Genomic DNA, 15,501 nt, shown 5'->3' with positions numbered 1-15,501 from the left:
CAAAAATGAAGACACGGAGGGAGCGCCCGGATACTGCATATACAGGGCACTCTTTTCGCCGGTGTTCGGTAACGAACGATCTATACGTTGACACAGCATAAATGAATTAATAAACAATTTTAACGCATAATTTATACATTGTGATAACATCCAGATACGAGATATAAAATTGTGCGGGTTGTGCATAGGCAACACAAAATACACGCGTTAATTTTTACATGCGTGCCAATTAAATCGGTTAGTTCTAAAACTAGTTCCCCTAATTCCTCAGCCAAGTCGGTAACAACACACCAAAAAAATTTGTCTAAGTTATTTTGATAGAATTTCCCTCCCCTGTGCTACAAAGTAAAAACAATTTTTTTTCATTTTTTTTTTGGGTTTTCAGTTTTTCGATTTGCAATTTTTTGAGTTTGATTTGAGTTCTCGAGTTTTCTTTTTTCAATGTGAAATTTTTCACTTTGACGTTTTTAATTTTTCGATGAGCCAAGAAATCGAATCAAAAAGTCGTAAAATCGAAAAATTGAAAAATTAAAATATCAAAAAAACGAAAAACCGAGAAATCGAGTTAGTGCCTGGTAAGATAAGACTGCTTTTGGCAAATGATATACCTTCTAAGAAAAGTGAGGGAGGGTGGGCGGGGCTAGTTAGTACCTACTAAGATAAGACTGACTCTGGTAAATGATATATCCTCTAAGAATATAGGGGCGGGTGGGCGGGGCTAATGTAAGACTAATTTTGGCAAGTGACGTACTACATGAAATTTTAAATAGGTTGCCAATCTGTGAAAAAAATAACAAACACTAAGAATCAGTATAAACAATAATCGAGAGATCGAGAAATCGAAACATCAAAAAACTGAAAAATTTTAAATTTAAACATTCCTTTAAAATCCCTAAACTAAAATATCGAAAAAGAACCTAAAAATTGAAAAATTGAGAAATCGGAAAGTCGATAAACAAAAAAAAAAAAACGATTAATCCAGAAGTAGAGAAATCGAAAATCGAAAATTTAGAAACGTCAAAAATTATTCGATTTGCAATTTTTCGTTTCAGTTTTTTATTTTGTCTATTTTTTCCGGTTTTCGGTTTTTCAAAGTTCTGATTTTATAAGTTTACTTTTTTCAATGTGTAATTTGAAAAATTGGAAAATAAAAAATTTTGTAACTTGGAAAACTGAAAAACAGAAAAATTGAAGAGTCGAAACATTGAAAAATTGAACAATCGAGAAATCAAAACGTCAAAAACAAATTGGGAAAACTAAAGTTTAAAAATCGAAAAACTGAAGAAGTGGGAAACCGAAAAATCGAAAAAAACTCGTCAAAAACTTAAAAATTTAAAAATCCAACAGTTTAATCACAAACCTGATTAAATCGTACAATGGAATATCGAAAATTGAGTAAAACTTTTCGATTTTTCAATTTTTCGTGTCTTCAACTATAAATTTTAAAAATTCGAAAAAAGAAAAATCGGATAACTAAAAATCGAAATATTGAAATCTCTAAAAAAAATTGGAAAACCTATGGTTTAAAAATTGATAAATTGAAGAATTGAGAAAGTAAAAAACCGAAAAACTGAGAAACTGAGAATTTGAAAATCGATAATGTCTTTAATTGAAAAATTTCAAAATAAAAGAATTGAAGGATCAAAAAATTGAAAGATAGTAAAAGTGAAATATCGAAAATTTGAGTAAAAGTTTTCGATTTTTCCATTTTTTGTGTGTTCGAAATTTCGATTTGCAATTTTTCGATTCGGCTTTTTAATTTGTTTATTTTTTCGCTTTTTCGGTTTTTCAATGTTCTGATTTTATAATTTTTCTTTTATCAATATGAAACTTGAAAAATCGAAAAATCGAAAATTTTAAAAATTAGAAAATTGAAAAACGAAAAAGTTGAAGAATAGAAAAAAAATTGGAAAACCTAAAGCTTAAAAATCCAAAAACTGAAGAAGTGAGAAACTGAAAAATAAAAAAAAACATCAAAAATTTGAAATATTTAAAAATCCAACATTTGAATAAAAAACTGAAAAATCGTAAAACTGTAATATCGAAAAATTGGGTGTTCTTTTTTTCAATGTAAAAATTTAAGAAATTGGAAAATTGAAGAACGGAAACATCGAAGATATCAAAAATTGAAAAATCCGGAAATCGGAACGTCAAAAAAACATTGTAAAACCTAATGTTTATAAATCGAAAAATTGAAAAATCGAAAAAAGACATTGAAGAACCGAAATTTTGAAAAATCGAGAAATCAAAGCTTTAAAAAAAATTGGAAAACTCTTGGTTTAAAAATTGAAAAATTGAAAAATTGAGAAAGTGAAAAATCGAAAAACCGAGAAACTGAAAAGTCGAAAAACCAAAAAGAAATCAACGATTAATCCAGAAATTGAGAAATTAAAAATCGAAAATTTAGAAATGTCTAAACTTGAAAAATGTAAGAATTAAAAAAATAAATAAGGATCAAAAAATTGAAAAATAGTAAAAGTGAAATATCGAAAAATTGAGTAAAAGCTTTCGATTTTTCCATTTTTTGTGTATTCGATTTTTCCATTTGCAATTTTTCGATTCGGATTTTTACGAGTATTTTGTTAATTTTTTTCACTTTTTCTGTTTTTCAATGTCCTGATTTTATATTTTTTCTTTTATCAATATGAAACTTGAAAAATCGAGAAATCAAAAATTTAAAAAAAATTAGAAAATTGGAAAACGGAAAAATTGAAGAGTAGAAAAACGTCAATTGGAAAACCTAAAGTTTAAAAATCGAAAAACTGAAGGAGTGAGAAACTGAAAAATCGACAAAGAAACGTCAAAAATGTGAAATATTTGAAAATATAACATTCAAATAAAAAAACTAAAAAATAATAAAACTGGAATATCGAAAAATTGAGTAAAGCTTTTCGATTTTTCAATTTTTCGAATTGCTGCTTTTCGTTTCGGCTTTTTATCTTGTTTATTTTTTCAGGTTTTCGGTTGTTCAGTTTTGATTTTGAAATTTTTCTTTTTTTCAATGTGATATTTGAAAAATTGAAAAAGTAAAAATTTAAGAAATTAGAAATTGAAGAAGGAAAAAATTTCAAAAATCGAGAAATCGGAACGTCAAAAAAACATTGGAAAACCTAATGTTTAAATATCGAAAAATTGAACAATTAATTTAAAATTGAAAGATCGACAAATCGAGAAATCGAAAAATAGAAAGACCAAAGAAAAACGATTAATCCAGAAATTGGGAAATGAAACATTTCAAAACGTAAAAGACTGAAAAATTAAAAAATCTAAAATATAGAGAATCAAAAAATTGAAAAATCGCAAAACTGAAATAATGAAAATCGAGTAAAATTTTTCGATTTTTAATTTTTCATGTCTTCAATTTTTCAATTTGTAATTTTTCGTTTCGGGTTTTCGGTTTTTCAATGTTTTGATTTTATAATTTTTCTTTTTTTCAATGTGAAATTTGAAAAATCGAAACAAGTTGAGAACAATTTGAGAAATTGGAAAATTGGAAAACGGAAAAACTGAAGAGTCGAAATATTGAAAAATCCCTTAACTAAAAAATTAAAAAAATCCAACAGTTGAATAAAAAAAACTGAAAAATCGTAAAATGGAATATCGAAAATTGAGTAAAACTTCTCGATTTTTCGCTTTCTCGTGTCTTCAATTTTTCGTTTCGGCTTCTTACTGTGTTTATTTTTTCAGGTTTTTGGTTTTTCAATGTTTTGATTTTATAATTTTTCTTTTTTTTCAGTGTGAATTTTGAAAAATCGAAAAATTATAAATTTAAGAAAAACGGAAAAATTGAAGAGTCGTTGAAAATCTCAAAGCTAAAATATCGAAAAATTGAAAAATCGAGAAATCAAAACGTCAAAAAAAATTGGAAAACCGAAAGTTTAAAAATCGAAAAACTGTAGAATTGAGAAACTGAAAAATCGAAAAAGAAACGTCAAAAATTGAAAACTTTAAAAATCCTGTTTATTTTTTCAGGTTTTCGGTTTTTCTATGTTTCGATTTTATAATTTTTCTTCTTTTCGAAACTTGAAAAATCGAAAAATCAAGAATTTGAGAAATTGGAAAATTGAAAAACGGAAAAATTCAAAAATACGAAATATTGAAAAATCCCGTAACTAAAATATCGAAAAATTGAAAAATCGAGAAACCAAAAGATCAAAAAAATTGGAGAACCTAAAATTTTAAAAATCAAAAAACTGAAGAAGTGAGAAACTGAAAAATCGAAGACAAACCTCAGTCATTGAAAAATTTAAAAATCCAACAATTGAATAAAGAAACTGAAAAATCATAAAACTGAAATGTTGAAAATTTTAGTAAACCTTCGATTTTTCAATTTTTCGTGTTTTCAATTTTTTGATTTGCAATTTTTCGTTTTGGATTTTATTTTGTTTATTTTTTCAGTTTTTCAGTATTTCCATGTTCTGGTTTTATAAGTTTGCCTTTTTTCAGTGTGAAACAAATTTGAAAAATAGAAAAATCAGAAATTTAAAAATCGAAAAACGGAGAATTGAAGATTCGAATAATTGGAAAATTGAGAAACCAAAAGGTCAAAAAAAATTGAAAAACCCAAAGTTTAAAAAGCGAAAAATTTACGAATTGGGAAACTGTAAAATCAAAAATTCTAAAAATCGAAAAATCGAAAACTCGAAAAACCAAAAAGAAAACGATTAATCCAGACATTGAGAAATTGAAAATCGAAGGTTTAGAAACGTCAAAAATCGAAAAATTTAAAAATTAGAAGATTGAAGAATAAAAAACTGAAAAACCGTAAAACTTAATATCGAAAAATTGAGTTAAATTTTTTAGTTTTTCAATTTTTCGTGTCTTAATTTTTTTTTTGCAATTTTTCCAGGTTCTGGTTTTATAAGTTTTGCTTTTTTCACTGTGACAAATTTGAAAAATAAAAAATTTAAAAAACTGAAAAACCGAAAAATTGAAGAGTCGAAATACTAAAAAAATCCCATAACTAAAATATCGAAAAATTGAAAAATCGAAAAAAATTGAGGAATCGAAAAATTTGAAAATCGAGAAATTGAAACGTCAGAAAAATTGGAAAACCTAAAGTTTAAACATGGAATAATTGAAAAATGGAAAATTTCAAGAATTGAGAAACTGAAAAATCGAAAAATCCAGAAATCGAAAAGGCGAAAAACCAAAAAAAAAAAACGATAAATCCAGAAATTTAGAAATCGAAAATCGAAAATTTAGAAAAGTCAAAAATTGAAAATTTTTTAATTATTCAACTTAGATTTTTTAATTTTGCAGTTTTTCGCTTTTACATTTGTTAGTTTCATAATTTTTCAATTTTTTATTTGCAATTTTTCTAGTGCTTGTTTTAAATATTATTGCAATTTTTACAATATTTCACATTTGCAAATTCGCAATTTTAGAATTTTTCCATTTCTCAATTACTAGATTTTAAAACTTTTTCATTTATTCGACTTTTCAATTTGTCATTTTTTCGATGCTTCAGTTTTTCGTTTCTTAAATTTTTCGGGTTTTATTTTCTTTATGTTTACAATTTTTCGATTTTCCAGTGTTCTGATTTTATCATTTTTCGTTTTATCTATGTGACATTTTTAATTTTTGGATTTTTCAATTTTTGATTTTAAATTTTTCGGCTTTCAATGTTTCGATTGTAGAATTTTTCGATTACTGGATTTTAAAACTTTTTCGTTTATTCGATTTTTCAATTTTCGGGAATCGGATAATCGAAAAATCGAAAAATTCTAAAATCGAAAATTTGGAAAATGCCAAAACTGAAACATCGGTAAACCGAGAAAACGAAAAATTTAAAAATCGAGAAATTGAAAAGTTGAAAGATCTGGGATGAAAAAACGAAAGTTTAAAAAATCGAAAAATTGAAAAATTGAAAATTGGAATAAGCAAAAAAATCGGGAAATCCAGAAATCGGAAAATCGAAAAATTAAAAAATCCCAAAACTGAAACAGATGTAAACGGAGAAATTGAAAAATTAAAAAAATCGAGAAATTGAAAAGTCGAAAAATCGAAGTTGAAAATTCCAAAACTGAAATATCGGTAAACGAAGAAATCGAAAAAGGGAAAAATCGAGAATTGAAAAGTGGAAAGATCTCAGACGAAAAAACTAAAATTTAAAAACATGGAAAAATTGAAAAATCTAGTAAGAAATCGAAAAATCAAAAAATCAAAAAAATTTAAAATCGCAAAACTGAAACTTCGGTAAATGAAAAAATGGAGAAAAACAGACAAATTATTATCTAGAAATGAGAAATCGAAAAATCGAAAATTTAGTAGCGTCAAAAATTGAATTTTGGTTTTTAATTTTTCAATTTCCCCATATTTAATTTCTCAATATTTTGATCTTGCAATGTTAAAGTTTTTCGACCTTACAGTTTTGACGATTCTATGATTTTTCGATTCATAATTTTTTTCTATTTTTAAGTTTCTAGATTTTTAGTCTTTCAATGTTTTCACTTTTCATTTCTTCTATTTTTCGATTTTTCAGTTTTTTCCGACTTTTTGGAATTGAAAAATCAAAGACTGAAAACTTGATAAATTTTAACAGATAAAACGAGAAATTATAAAATCAAATGAAACATCGAAAAAATAAAAGAAATGGAAAAACGAAAAATTGTGATATAAAATTTGACAATAAAAACAAAATCAAGAAGTTGAAAAATTGAGGAGACGAAAAATTGAAAAATCGAAAACTTAAAAATTGAGAAATTGAAAAACGTAAAATAATATATAAAAATATAAATAGTATCGAAAAATTGCAGAATTGAAAAAACGAAAAATTATGAACCCAAAACATTGAAAAATGGGAAAATTGGACAATAAACGATTATGAAAAAACGACAAATTGTGATATCAAAAAATTGTAAAATCAAAGAAAAAACGAAAAATTGTTACATAAAAAAATTGAACGAAGGTAAATAAATCCTATTTCCTATATACAAAATTTGACAACAAATAGTAGTTTCGAAGATTATCTGCCTAATAAAAATCCGGGCAGACGGCAGACAGACAGATAGGCGGAAACGGGACACCTATTTCTTCAGATTCGAGAAGTCATGAAAGTCGAGAAAACACAACAGTTTTAGGGGATTCGATTACAATACTTCCTTAGCTTACAATCACGAAGTAAAAATATATATTTAGATCTAATACACCTGAAGATCTGGTTCGATCATGACTAATCCAAATACCTCCTAACATTTCACAGCGGAAATATCCCAAATGAATCACATTTCCTCTCCCATTTCCAACCTGGGCGGTTCCCCATCCATTCCGATAAACCTCTAATGAAATAACCCATCGGCCAGATAACCGCGATTAGATCAATTACCCATTCCGCCTTTGAAAAAATTGATGGCCTAACCACAAGCTCCCGAATTTGGGCTAATTATATTTTTACAAAGCCCTATCTTATCGCGTGCGGTGGGTCACCACATCTTCCGAGAACCGTTTTACGACAGAACAACGTTTTCCGGTAATAAAGCCCGCAACACCTGAGCGGACATTTCCGTAATTTCGTGGGCCTTTCTGGGCGCTCTCGATGACTACGACTGTGGGAAATATCGGCCGAATTATCGGGCCGAGAATGGGCCGGGGTTGTAAATAAAGTGACAACGATAAAGTAACAATTTGAGGCACTTTTGGTGCATTTTAAGTAAGATAACCGGCAGCTGAGGACAGGACAAAGAAAAGACAAGCATCACACTGCGATACATGCGAGAGATTATAACAAAACGACCGGCCGAATACCGACAGCCAAGTCGACCATGATACGGGTCCAGGGTCGGACGACGCGGATTTTTACGGAGGCGAGGAGAGGTGATAGGGTCCGGTCTGTACGCATAATTAATAAGTACGGTTAGGATTAAAGTAAAATTGTAAAAAGTTTAGGGATTATTTTTTTTAAAGAAAGTTTCTAAATTTTAGTAAAGCTGTAATATTTGTGTTTGTGTACCTTGACGAACCATGGGCTTACCAAAACGGTTCTTTCTTTCGTCGTTGGGTGTAAGACTCAGATTTGAAAAGTAATCCCAGCATTGTTGCCGGATAGATGGGACACTTTTTACAAATTGAGTGGTTAATCAGCTTATCCCTGCTTCAAACAAGTTTTAACGAGTAGATATGTGTGGTGCTAATGGACAATGCACCATACCATTCTTGAGATACCTCTCTTCACTTAAAAAAAAATTTCTATAATTTCTATTATTATTTCTAATTATGTAATTAGTTTAATAATAATGTTTCTGGATGGTAATTAAGCTGGCAACAATGGTTAGGTTTCTGTCCCTTTTTATAACCTTAAATAGGTAACAACATTTATTTGCTACATTTCATTTAGGTCCATGCCTCCCAAAAATGAAGACTTCTTTTTAAAATTTCTCCGAATTATTTACATATCATAAAGCAACATTCTCCTGCATTTGTAGGTTATGAATCCGAGAAGTATTAGTGTTCTCCGCCTCCTTCCCATAATCCTATAAACGTTTAGATAGAATAAAATCGACAAAAACGAAAATTTTTGTTCCAAAAATCCCAATGTCTAGGGTAAAAACTCTACACGGATTCATAAACCACAACAACAATTTTTGGATTTGCAATTTTAGGTTTCGGTTTTTTATTTTCTTTTTTTTCGATTTTTCAATTTCTCGACTTCCAAATTTTTCAGTTTTTCGTTTCTTCAATTTGTCAATTTGGAATTGTTAAACTTTGTTATTTTTAGATATTACAACCTTTGATTTTTCGTTTTTCCATTTCTTTTATTTTTTCAATGTTTCTTTCGATTTTATAATTTTTCGTTCATTCAATTTTTGAAATTTCCAGTTTTGCAATTTTTGGGATTTTTAATTATACGATTTTTCTATTTCTTTAATTTTGCCCTTTTGCTATTTTTAATTTCTCAATTTTCAATCTTTCTATAGTTCAATTTTTCGTTTCTTGGATTTTTCAAATTCTTAATTTCCAATTTTTAGATTTTTCGAAGTTTTCATTTTAAACTTTTTTGTTTTTTCATTTTTGATTTATTAATTTGTACAGTTTTGCAATTTTTCCATTTTTTTGACTGGAAAAATTGAAAAATCGAAAAAACTAAAAACTTCGAACAGTTTTTTTTTATTCGTTTTTTATTATTACATATTTAAAACAAGTACTGGAAAAATTTCAAATCAAAACACTCATTTTACTCAATTCTTCGATTTTTTAGATTCATGATTTTTCAATTTTTTGATTTTTAAATGTTTTGACGTTGCTAAATTTCCTGTTTTATTTCCAGATTAATTGTTTTGGGTACCTCGACTCTCCAATTTTTCCGTTTTTCAATTTTCAAACGTTTAAAATTTTTGATCTTTCGATTTATCAAATTTCACACAAAAAAAGAAAAATTAGAAAATCAAAGCATTGAAAAACAGAAAACCTGAAAAAATAAAAAAATAAGAACAGAAACGAAAAATTGAAAAAAAATCTAAAAATTTCATCATAAATCAGTTTTTCGATTCCTAAATTTTTGAATTTTTAAATTTTTCAATTTTTGACGTTTTCAAATTTTTTTGGTTTTTCGATTCTTCAATTTTTGGAATTTGAAATTTTTTAATTTTTGACGTTTCCAAATTTTCGATTTTCGATTTTTCAATGTCTGGATTAGTCGTTGTTTTTGGGGTTTTTCAACTTTTTGCTTTATCGATTTTCCAATTTTTCAGTTCTTCAATTCGTCTTCGATTTTTCAATATTTCGATTCTTCAATTTTTCCGTTTTTCAATTTTCCAATTTTTAAAATTTTTGATTTTTCGATTTTTCAAATTTTAGAATAAATAAAGAAAAGTTATAAAATCGGAACGTTGAAAAACAGAAAAACCTGAAAAAATAAACAAAATAAAAAAACGAACCGAAAACTTTCGATATTTCAGTTTTTTGATTCTTCATTTTTTAGATTTTTACATTTTTCAGTTTTTGACGTTTCTAAACTTTCGATTTCTCAATTTCTGGGTTAACCGTTTTTTTTTTTTGGTTTTTCGACTTTTCGATTTCTAGATTTTTAAATTTTTCAGTTTCTCACTTCTTCAATTTTTCGATTTTTAAACTGCACATTTTTCTCTTATTTTTGACGTTTCGATTTCTCGATTTTTCAATTTTTCAGTTGTTAAATTTTTTTTTTGTTTTTTCTATTTTTCGATAATTTAGTTATGGAAATTTTCAATATTTCGAAATTCCAATTTTGAAAATTTTGGATTTTTCACATTGAAGAAAAGAAAAATTACAAAATTAGAACATTGGAAAAATGAAAAACTGAAAAAATAAACAAAATAAAAACCGAAACGGAAAAATGCAAATCTAAAAACTAAGGACACGGAAAATTGAAAAATCGAAAAATTTGACGCAATTTTTTGATGTTACATTTTACGACTTTTCACGTTTTTGATTCATCAATTTTTAGATTTTTAATGGTTTAATTTTTGATGTTTCTAAATTTTCTGTTTTCGATTTCCCAATTTCTAGATTAATCGTTTTTGTATGTTCTAGCTGTTCGATTTCTCGATTTTTCGATTTTTCAGTTTCTCAGTTTTTCATTGTTCGAAGTTTAAGCTTTGGGTTTTCCAATTTTTTTGGCGTTATGATTTTCTGATTTTTGAATTTCTTGGTTCTTTAATTTGTCTTCGAATTTTCAATTTTTTCGTTTTATAATTTTTAAAACTTTTGATTTTTCGATTTTTCAAATTTTACATTAAAAAAAAGAAAAATTGTAAAATCAAAACATTGGAAAACCGAAAAAACCGGAACGAAAAATTGAAAAAATTCGAAAATTTTACTCAATTTTTCCATATTTCAGGTTTACGATTTTTTGGGGGGGGGGTTCGACTTTTTAATTTCTCCATTTTTTGATGTTTTAGTCTTTCAATTCTTCAATTTTTCGGTTTTTCAATTTGTCGATGTTTAGACTTTGAGTTTTCCAATTTTTCGTCTCGATTTCTCTATCTTCCAATTTTTCGGTTCTTCCATTTTCCTTCGATTTTTCAATATTTCGACTTTTTCATTTTTCCGTTTTTCAATTTTCCACTTTTTAAAATTTTTAATGTTTCGATTAAAAAAAGAACAATTATAAAATCGGAACACTGAAAAGCAGAAAAAAATAAACAAATTAAAAAACCGAAACGAAAAATTGAAAAATGAACAAAATTTAAAATCGTAAAATTGAAAAAGCGAAAGTGAAAGATTAAAAAAATTAGAATAATTACAAATCAAAAATTGAAGAAACGGAAAATTTGATAACAGAGTAACTGAAAAATCTAAAATTAAAAAAGCAAAAATTAAAAGATCTAAAATTGAAAAATTCAAAATTTAAAAAATTCACATTGAAAAAACGAAAAATTATTAGATCAGAACATTGAAAAACCGAATAATTGAAAAAAATAAAGAAAATAAAAACTGAAACAAAAAATTGCAAATCGAAAAATTGAGAAGATGATAAATTCAAAAATCGTAAAATCGGAACATTCAAAAGTTGGAAACTCGAAGATCTGAAAAATTTTAAAATGGAAATTCAACAAATAATAAAATCGGAACATCGAAAAATAGAAAAATTGTAAAGCTAAAGAAAATAAAAAAAAATGAAGAAAAGAAAAATTAAAGCATCAAAAAAATTACAAATTTAGATATAAAATTACAGTTGTTATTATAGTTTTTAAAATATTATACATTTTCAATTTTGCGATAAAACACGCACTAGAAAAATTGCAAATCAAAAATTAAGGAAATGAAAATTTTAAAAATCATGAAACTAAAAAATCTAAAAGTTGAAAAATTGAAAACAGAAAAATTGCGAATCGGAAAAGTGAAAAATTTCACATTGAAAAACGGAAAAATTACAAAATCAGAACATTGGAAAACCAAGAAACTGAAAAAATAGAATAAAAAACTGAAACGAAAAAATGCAAATCTGAAACTGAAGGCACGAAAAACTGAAAAATCGAAAAATTTTACTCGATTTTTCGATGTTTTAGTTTTACGATTTTACAATTTTTTTATTCTTCAATTTCTAGATTTTTAAATGTTTCAATTTTTTAAGTTTGTAAATATTCTATTTTCCATTTCTCAATTTCTAGATAAACCGTTTTTTTTTTGGTATTTCGACTTTTCGATTTCTCGATTTTTCGATTTTTTAGTTTCTCAATTCCTTGATTTTTTGATTTTTTAATTTTTCAATATTTAAACTTTGGGTTTTCGAATTTTTTTGACGTTTTTCGATTTCTCGATTTTCCAGTTTTCGGTTCTTCAATTTTTCTTCTATTTTTCAAAATTTCGACTGGTTTTTTAACATTTTTAATTTTTCGATTTGTGAAATTTCACATTGAAAAAAGGAAAAATGACAAAATTGGAACATTAGAAAACCGAAAAACTGAAAAAATAAACAAAATAAAAAATCGAAACGAAAAATTACAAAGTGAAAAAAAATTTGAAATTGAAACAACAATTAATTATCAAAACGGAGTATTGAAAAATAGAAAAATTTCAAGTCGAAAATTTGAAGAAATGAGAAAATAAAGAATGGAATATAAAATCAATGCTTTCATATTTTTTCTACTTTATAGAAAACATCACAAAAATCACAAAATCAACTTTTTCCAATTTTTAATTTCTGAATTTCTCCATCTTCAATTTTTCATTTTCGGGATTTTTAATTTTCCAATTTTTCCATAAACTTTGCACAGAATTTTGGATAACAAATAGAAAATTCAAAATTTGAAAAATCGAATTTGTACCAGTTTGAATATGACGTGTGCGGAAATCAATATATCCTTTGTATATCAAAAAAAACTACAATTTATACGCACTTTCAGAAACCTCGTTCCCGTCAAGCCCTCTCCATCGACGTGTGAAGATCCAGATCCGATTAGACCTGATTAAATTACCGGTTAATTTTTATAATTATTTCCTACCATTCCGTGCTCTCCTCTGCCGCCACTGACAGATGAAGAGGGTAGAGAGCGTCGATCAAACTTTGATTAATTTGGCTCGGGCGCTTCTTCCAGAACACCATGCGGTGTTTGACAGAGTGCGTGAAAAATTGTCTGTCATATATACGTTGAAATCGTGGCAGGTCGGAGGTATTAGATTCGTATTATGTGCTCGGCCCGGATTAGACTCATGCCACACACGAACAGAATTTTTCGGAATCGCACCACAAAAACGCACTTACCGGGTTTATGGCAGTGCCGGCTTATAAATTAATCACGACTTCAATTAGCCGTAATAATGCGGCTCACGCCAACTACAAAGACGTTGTTGTGTTAAGATAATAAACATGTATGCGAGCATACGTAATGAGGTCTAATGGCTGAGTTGTGGGGTACATCGGGCGTTAATGCTCACAGAGATGAGAACAAATGGGAAATGTGATTTATAAATCAATCAGAACAACGGGAAGCGACGCAAAGGCTGGACGGGGTCAAAGTGTGCAAGTGGTACTTAATTAGCTTCCACATTCGAACAATTTCGACATTTTCTCTAATATTATATTCAGTAAAGAACAAGGAATATATCCGTACCACGTTCAAAAAGTGCAAGCTTTGGAGCCCGCTGATGTCGTGAACCCCCTAACTTTTTAAATTGCATTTTGTTTACGTATGACGCAGGATTCACGCGCAATGCTGTTTTCAACAGCCACATCATTCACATTCCACGAAAATCAAATTTTGATAGAGATAATGAGGTCCACTCATATTTTAAATAGCTGCCATCATTTTCTACACTCTAGCTTTCTGTGAGTACTTATGCATTGTTAAAGATAGTTCTCGACCTTTAAATCAACAATATTTATTGCTATTCGTCTCAAAAACAGATTAGATATTATAACTACAAGGGCTTAAGATTTTGCCCTTTTTCTTAATAGGTATGTGTAGTCTTCTTTTCGCAACAAGAAAGGTATAACATGTTTAATATGGTACATTTTTTAGGAAAGTATCGATTTTGCAATTAGGCTCCAACCCTTGTTTACGACGAATAAAAAAAAATCATTAGAATTGAGATAGGGTGGGCGGGCGGGGTTTAAATTTTGATTTTTTTTTCTTGATTTACATGGCCATCTTTTCACAACAAGAAACGTAGAACATGGTTAAAATGGTTCATTTTTGCAAGGAAATAAGGATTTTGCAATTATGAGACGGAACTAATTGCAAAATCCATATTTCCTGATTCAAATGTTTCATTTTAAACATATTTTAAGTTTCATGTAGTGAAAAGAAGTCTACACATATTAAAACAAAAAAGCAAAATGTCAGCCCGCCCACCCACCCTATCTTAATTCTGATGTTTTTTTTATTCGCCGTGAGCCAAGAGGGCGGAGCTTAACTGCAAAATACTTATTTTTTCGCAAGAAATTAAAAACATGTTTTCAGTGTCGTGTTGTTCAAAAATATGTATGTTAAGAAAAATGGCAAAATATAGACCCCCCCCCCCATCTCAATTATGATAATTTTTTATTCTTAGAAGTTCAAAACATGTTTAAAATGGTAAATTTTTGTAGGAAAGGGTATCAATTTTGCAATTAGGCTCCGCCCCTCGGCTTACGACGAATAAAGAGATCATCAAAATTGAGTTCGGGCGGGTGGGCGGGGTTTATATTTTGAGTTTTTTCTTTCTTGATTTACCTAGCCATCTTTTCATAACAAGAAACTTAGAACATGGTTAAAGTGGTACATTTTTGCAAGGAAATAAGGATTTTGCAATTATGGGACGGAGCCTGATTGCAAAATCCATATTTCCTGATTCCAATTTTTCATTTTAAACATATTTTAAGTTTCATGTAGTGAAAAGAAGTCTACACATATTAAAACAAAAAGGCAAAATGTCAGCCCGCCCACCTACCCAATCTTAATTTCGATGTTTTTTTTTAATTCGTTGTGAACCAAGAGGGCGGAGCTTAACTGCAAAATACTTATTTTTTTACAAGAAATTAAAAACATGTTTTTCAGTATCGTGTTGATCAAAGAATATTATGCATATTAAGAAAAAGAAGACAAAGTATAGATCCCGACCACACCCCCATCTCAATTGTGATGACTTTTTTATTTTTAGAAATTCAAAACCTGTTTAAAATGGTAAATTTTTGTAGGAGGGGGTATCGATTTTGCAATTAGGCTCTGCCCCTCGGCTTACGACGAATAAAAAAAATCATCAGAATTAAGAGAGGGCGGGTGGGCGGGGTTTATATTTTGAGTTTTTTCTTTCTTGATTTACATAGCGATCTTAAAAACATCTTAGAAATTTAGAACATGGTTAAAAGGGTTCACTTTTGCAAGAAAATAAGAATTTTGCAATTATGAGACGGAGGTAATAATTGCAAAATCCATATTCCCTGATTCCAATTTTTCATTTTAAACATATTTTAAGTTTCATGTAGTAAAAAGAAGTCTACACATATTAAAACAAAAAGGCAAAATGTCAGCCCGCCCACCCACCATATCTCAATTCTGATGTTTTTTTTTCGCCGTGAGCCAAGAGGGCGGAGCTTAACTG

The sequence above is a fragment of the Zophobas morio genome, unplaced genomic scaffold (genome assembly GCF_036711695.1).
Source record: "Zophobas morio isolate AGI-343-1 ecotype UQ-CSIRO unplaced genomic scaffold, CSIRO_AGI_Zmor_V1 ptg000022l, whole genome shotgun sequence".
Classification (NCBI taxonomy): domain Eukaryota; kingdom Metazoa; phylum Arthropoda; class Insecta; order Coleoptera; family Tenebrionidae; genus Zophobas; species Zophobas morio.
This window is presented reverse-complemented; position numbering follows the sequence as displayed.